This window comes from Cyprinus carpio, chromosome A13 (assembly GCF_018340385.1).
Source record: "Cyprinus carpio isolate SPL01 chromosome A13, ASM1834038v1, whole genome shotgun sequence".
NCBI classification, from domain to species: Eukaryota; Metazoa; Chordata; class Actinopteri; order Cypriniformes; family Cyprinidae; genus Cyprinus; species Cyprinus carpio.
Window position 1 is genome coordinate 26,575,223 of NC_056584.1, and position 7,068 is coordinate 26,582,290.

A 7,068-nucleotide genomic window follows, 5' to 3' on the forward strand; every position below is an offset into this window, starting at 1 on the left:
GTGATGCAATTGTCTAATGGTGTGTACCTCCATTGTAAGTGCACTGATGTAGCCATAAATTCTACTAAAAAAAACACTAAAGGAGAGTCAAAATCATAATCCTTTAAAACATTTTAATATATTAGAATCCTTTCTGCAAAATTCCATGGATTCCACCCTCAAATGTGTAAAACTTGAGCCTGTATATGAGTGAATGCTTCTATTATTGATGTGCATGGGACAAAATTACAAAAAAACTCACGTTGGCAACACTTCGCTCCAGTCGAGAAGAGGTTAAACAGGGTTAACATGCAAGATTATGACCATGGGTTGCAGATTACTGGTTTAATAAATGCAGCCTTGGGAAGTGTGGCTTAAATCATACTACACTCAAAATGCACATATATTGTATGCTTTTGTCTTTAGAGGATTTGAGGGGAAATGCAGAACAGAAATGATCAAACAAAGCCAGCAGACTCATATCTGTTGTTTTATAAAGGCATGATTTGAATAGATCTACACAGGCCTAGATGAGTGCATTAATCACTTCCGACGGGAAACCAGAGAAAACTAAATGAGAAGCCTGATTCAGTAATGAAGTACAGAGTCATTATGCATTTCAGACTAATTAGCCATTACATCGGTCCCTATTGAGAGCGTGCAAGTGTGTTACACTGTACCACTGTTTAGAATGATAATGCTGCGTGTTGCTATTAATTGAACAAAAATTAATAATTAGCTGCACATCAAGGCTAAATGAGACGCAGGTTAGAAAATGTGAGAACAAATTCCCTAATATTATGAGACTGGTTGGATTCCAGCAAAATGTTATTTTTAAATGTTTTTAGGAGATGTTATTTTAAAATGATTCTAAAAATGACGAAATTTCCAATTTCTTGTCATGGATATAATGGAATTAAAGGTTGCAAAAGAAAAAAAAAACTTTGTTACAATAGGGACGCTATAAAATGTCTTTACCAGAAATTAGGGCCACAATTATAATAAAACAGAAAATCAGATTAATCACCCTTTTTGTGTGATTAATCGCACACTTATCAGGGTGTAGAATTTAGTAGGGACGCTATAAAATGTCTTTACCAGCTACTACTAAATGTTTCCTATAGCAATAATTTCGATCAAACCATTAAATGTCTGGTGTCTGATGTTTTGTCCAGTGCCAAAATCAGACCTACACTCTTGCAAAACTGTATTTTTTTGAAGATAAGTTACAATCCAATCGGTTTAGAATTGTGGCATACATTTTCTAACTGAACTAAATGATTTGTATTTCTTAAATAAGCAATATGATACAATAGTGCGCGTCCTTCCAAGCTCAAGGTCAAATGAGTTTATGGAAGGCTTGCGCACTCAACTGCTCATGGAAAATTACGTATTATATATAAAATAAGTACATTAAGTAGCCTTAGCCTGTACTTGAGCCTTTACAGTACACTGAAAGCATTATTAAAGGGAAAAATGGTGATAGTTCCCAGCAGCTAAATGAACACACCGTCCTCCTCCACACAATGGGTGACAGAAAAGCAGACTATGATAACTGTCCCATGGTTTCTGATGCAGCAAGTATCAGCTCCTCCAACAAAGGCAAAGCTCATTTTAGTTTTAGATTCCCTCCCTGCAGGTACTGAGTCACCATCTGTGGTTTTCCCAACCTTCATTCTCTCTCTCTGTCCTTGGAGTCCCACAGCAGCAGCGCTGCGTCTCTCCTCCGGCTATGATCTGTCTGGCTGTGATGTGGTCACAGTGGGCCGTCTCTCACCGTCCATCCTACAACTTTTCTTGGGTGGAATCTCACGAAAGACTCTCTCTCAAAGACATTTTCAGGTCATATTTCTAGATTAAATATTTTGCCTAGAGAAAATCTGGCCTATTTAAGGACCATCAAGATCTTGTGAATTATTTTGTAGGCTACCCTGATAGCACTCATCACAGAGACGTCTATTTCACATCTGTAATATTATATTTTTTTAAATGTTTGCTCATCTGCAATACATCTATAGGACATTTCCTATCAGATGTCAAATAGACGTTTAGAAGATGTCTTTAAGATAATTTAGAATGTATGTAAAACCAACATCTTACAGATGTCTAACAGATGCTTTCCAGATGAAGCGATCTTTAACAGACATCTTGCAGACGTATGTGTGCTATCTGGGTGCGTAATGACAATTAAAGCTACACTAAGCTATTTGAAATTAAAGATTTATACACATCATGAAACCCTTCCAACCCTTTTGTCACTAAGTTAAGTCTTTAATTAGGCTATTAGTTATATTATGTTGTCAGGACAGATTCACTTATCTAAACGTGTTTACCTCATATCTATAAATTTATACATGCGCTGAGGACAGATAAAAATAAGAAATTTTGTGGTAAATCCATCCTGACAACTCTAAAATTTAAATAAATATAATGATAAGGGTTGGAATATGGTTTTATGATGTACTCGCTTATTTAAATGTTAATTTACAAAGTTACACAGTCTAACTTGTCATTATGTCATAAAACATGAATCAACATAACCGGGTTCACAAAAACAATGTTTATATTTATATATTTATATATCTTAATAGTTATAAATAAAAAAAAGCACTGTTTTTTTTTAATTTATGCAAAATACAACTGCTTTTTTGTCTTGATTTTTGGGGTAAAATTCACCTAGAGATCAGACTGGTGCAAAAAGACTGGTTTTATTTATTGTATAAAGTAAATATTATAAAAGATCAAAAATCAGACTGGTTTGTATATATTTTATGATAAATGTGATCATTTGGAAGATTATATCAGATGTGAATTGAACATTTAATTTTGTACTAATTTATAGACAGAACATAGCCTAAACATAAAAAATTAAATAGTTATAAAAGAAGCTCTAATTATTATTAATTTATGCAAAATATTCATTTTTTTTTTTTTTTTTGGTTTAAGGAGTGAAATATCCGACTGCTTTAATTTATTTTATAAAGTAAATATAATAAAAGTGATCATCTGGAAGATAATTAAATAATTAATTTTGTACTCATTTGTAGACAGAATAGAACCTAAACATTAAAAATCTTAATAGTTCAAAAAACAATATATGCAAAACTTGTTTGTCTTATGCAAAATTACTAACAATATATGCAAAACTTGTTTGTCTTTTGATTTTAGGGGTGGAATATAACCTAGGCATGTTTTTGTGAGGTTCACCCAGAAATCATTTCATATTAGTCTTGTGCAAAAGTTGATTTAGGCTATTCCTTCTATAAATATGATAAAGGTAATCATTTAAAAGATTAGCAAGTGCAGTGTAAATTGAACATTTAATTTTGTGCAGATTTTTAGACACAGTACAACCTAAATGTGGATGTGTATATTGTGTGCGTTCATTATGGCAACCCTCTGCGTTTAAAAGCATCTTCCCGTGAGCGATAGACTCATTATCACATCATGCAAAAAAGATTAATGCTGCAACGCTTCAACGACTCACGATTTATGAGAGCCAAGAGTCAACTCAAGCCCTCTGGTGTTGACCAGGCCTGCCAGCCCCACTTATCGTCCCCGAGAGCGTGTGTGTGCATGGAGAGATATCCTTGTTTTGTCCCAGTGCGCGTGTGAACATCTGGCCGGCACGTCAGCCGCAGTGTCTTGTAAAGCTCTTAAACCGGATCCCATCACACGGCCTGTGATTTCACTCCCTCCTGACCACCGTTATGCTCCTGTGAGCTGGAAAATAGCTGGAGGTCAGCGTGTCCTCAACACATCAGCTTTAACAGTGAGGGTCAGTAACAGGGTCCAGACGTCCGGCTGAGGGCAGGTGTTGCTTCAAATGATGGAAGGGTTGTGAGATCTATAAAATAAAACCGCATAATTAGTTATTCTCATCATTAGCTGACAAAGACCAAAAAATATTTTTAAAATGTTTTTGAAAGAAGTCTCTTCTGCTTTCCAAGGCTGCATTTATTTGATTAAAAATTAAAATAACATTTAGAAATATTTTTACAATTTAAAATAATTATTTTCTATGTGAATATATTTTGATTTTATTTCTGTCATCAAAGCTGAATTTTCAGCATCATTACTCCAGTCTTCAGTGTCACATGATCCTTCAGAAATCATTCTAATATACTGATTTGCTGCTCAAGAAACATTTCTGATTATTTTCAATGTTGAAAACAGTTGTGCTGCTTCATATTTTTGTGGAAACCGTGATACATTTTATTTTTCGGAACTCTTTGATGAATGGAAAGTTCAAAAGAGCAGCATTAAATCATCTGTACATTATAAATGTCTTTACTGTCACTTTTGACCAATTAAATGCATCTTTGCTGAATAAAAGTACTATTTTCTTTCTATACTATCTATCTATGGGCATATATTTTTCACAAATTAACAACACAAAAATCATCATCATCATTGTATATTTTGCACAAGTTAGCACCACAAACGTATTTTGCTTAAATATAAGCTTTTTTGAAGCGATTTGGGCATTTTGGTTTCTCTCATTCAGCAGATAAACATGCTTGACAGTTCAGTGGACCATGATGACCTCTGGGTGAACCTGCCTGCTTTAAAAAGGACGTCAGCATAATCCTGGGAGAGAATTTAATACATATGAAGAGTTTCTAATAATGCACCATATTATTTACAGTATAATCTCTTCATATAATCTATTTAGAAAACCTGAAGCCCCCATCTCACCTCCAGAGACAGAAAGCCATGTGAATCTCATCAGGCCACTCATGCTGCTCTCCGCAGGGGAAGGTGAAGCACTAATCCCCTGGAGTTTATTCTCCATGCAGCTGTCAAAGGCCAGCATCCTCATCCATCAGATCTATCGATCGCCTCTTCTGGTGTGTGATCAAAACACTTCGACGTATCAATAAACAAAAAAACTGCTTCACTTTACAGCCAGATATGAATCAAAACACTTCGACGTCTGAATCAACAAAACAGGGTTCCGTTTCAAACCTCATACTAGCTACTATTTTTAAAAGAAAGCAGTATGCATGCACAGAACATCCACTATATTTGCCAAAATGTGCAGTATACAGCTGTGCACACTGCATGAGATACTGTATCCTACAATGCAACGCACTTGACTTCACCTGCCTTTGACAATGACAAACAAAATGAATGCAAGTGTGATCGTTAACATCATCTCGACTCATTATTTGAACATATTGACAAAAGTTAAGGCATTTTATTTATTTATTTTCAATTGCACAAAAATTATAATTCATGTCCAAGATGACTGAATGCCACAAAATACATAAAACTTAAACATAACACATAATGAGGTCCATGTAGCATACTACTGTTTGAAAGGATTATTATTAATCTATGAAAATATATTTTATATATATATATATATATATATATATATATATATATATATATAGACACACACACACACACACACACACATGCACACACACTCATACATAACATATATATATATATATATATATATATATATATATATATATATATATATATATATATATATATATATATATATATATATAGATATATACAGTTTAAAAATATATATATACATATAAAAATGCGGTGGGAAAATAAATTAATGAATTAATTTTGTAGTAAATATAATAATCTGTCTGTTTTGCCTGTGTGTGCACTGGAAAGATGATCGTCGCATCAGAACAGATCTGAGATTTTCTTCCCTGACAACAAACACCAATAATCACATCAGTTCAGTTATCAGTCATTATGAAGCGCTGAAGCTCTCGGCGTCTTCACTGCCTCACAGTCCTCACCATGACGAAACATCACAAGACAGCAGTGCCAAGTCCATACAGCGATCAAACAGCGCAGTACTGATCCATAACAACTCAACATACAAGCAACTGCAGCATCAGAACTGACCACCGCGGGATTTAAACAGACCTGCTGTCAAAACACACAAAGCCTGGATCCACAGATGATACTGACCTCATTATCTAGAGTTTATGGTTTTGTCTTATGGATTGAAACATTAGAAGGTCTTTGAAATCAAGCCTTCTGTGTTGCTGGAGTTATAATACAGTTTAATAATCACAAAGGATACATACTGATAAAAAATGATTTTGTGGTGAAGTAAATACTACGGAAAAACAAATACAAATTCAACATCAACATCAATCACACAAAAACAAAAAAAAAAAAAAAAAGAAAAAAAAATCAAAATCAATACTAATACTAAGTTTAAATAAAATAAAAACAAATTCCCCATCATGCTCTGAGCATGAATATTAATTAAACTTTTTCACTGTTTTATCTTCACTTGTTGTTTTGTGACATCTGGAATTAATTTTCTACTCAACATGACCCTTTCATACTCAAACACTATTGCTACCATCATGGTGTATTGTGTCTCGAGGTCTCTATGTTCATTTGGGTAAAGACTAATTTGAGTAGACATATCAACTTTAAAATGATAACAAGTTGTCTGTTTGTTTACTCATGTTTGTAAGTAATCCACATGCTTCTATAGCATGATTTATTTCAGTGCATTGTTTGAGTAGAGTTTACAAACTGTGACTGAGTGAAATGTACTTGAGTAGGCCTATTACAGAGTAAGTTAAGTAGAAATCACTCATCAAACTCTAACTACCCATGTTAAATTTACTTATTTCCTTTGCTTAAACTTAATTAAGTCAATTTTACTTAGTATTTCAAATGGTAGATTATTTCCTGGTTCATCTCAAAATAACTGAATGCCATTCATAAAAACATTTCAGTCAAGCGTTTAATGCTGGTTCATCTCAAAATAACTGAATGCCAGTCATGAATCCTCCTTATTGATATATAGATTTGTCAATCTGTTTATTTACTGAAATGGAGTCTAAATTGGACTTGACAGTATTGAAACCAGGGGTGAGCTCATTTGGTTCATGTTCATGCTTTCCACAAAATAAAATATAGATTTTTTTTTTTCTTTTCAATTGGTCATTTTGAACTCATCATCTCACTCTAACATTGGTGATAGGGTTCACATTTGTGTTCGAAACAACAACAACAAAGAGTACCTACTTGTTTTCCCTCCATTTTGTTCCGACGATGTCACTTCCTGTGTGTCACAGCTGGACT

General features: G+C 33.9%; 1 long non-coding RNA gene across 1 annotated transcript; it reads right to left on the reverse strand.

Moving 5' to 3' along the window:
* Window positions 1-3,100: 3,100 nt before the first annotated feature.
* LOC122147292 lies at window positions 3,101-7,068 on the reverse strand. The gene is made up of 3 exons (XR_006161563.1): window positions 7,012-7,068; window positions 4,678-4,826; window positions 3,101-3,826 (listed from the first exon to the last, which is right to left on the reverse strand). It is a non-coding gene; the product is annotated as an uncharacterized LOC122147292 (long non-coding RNA).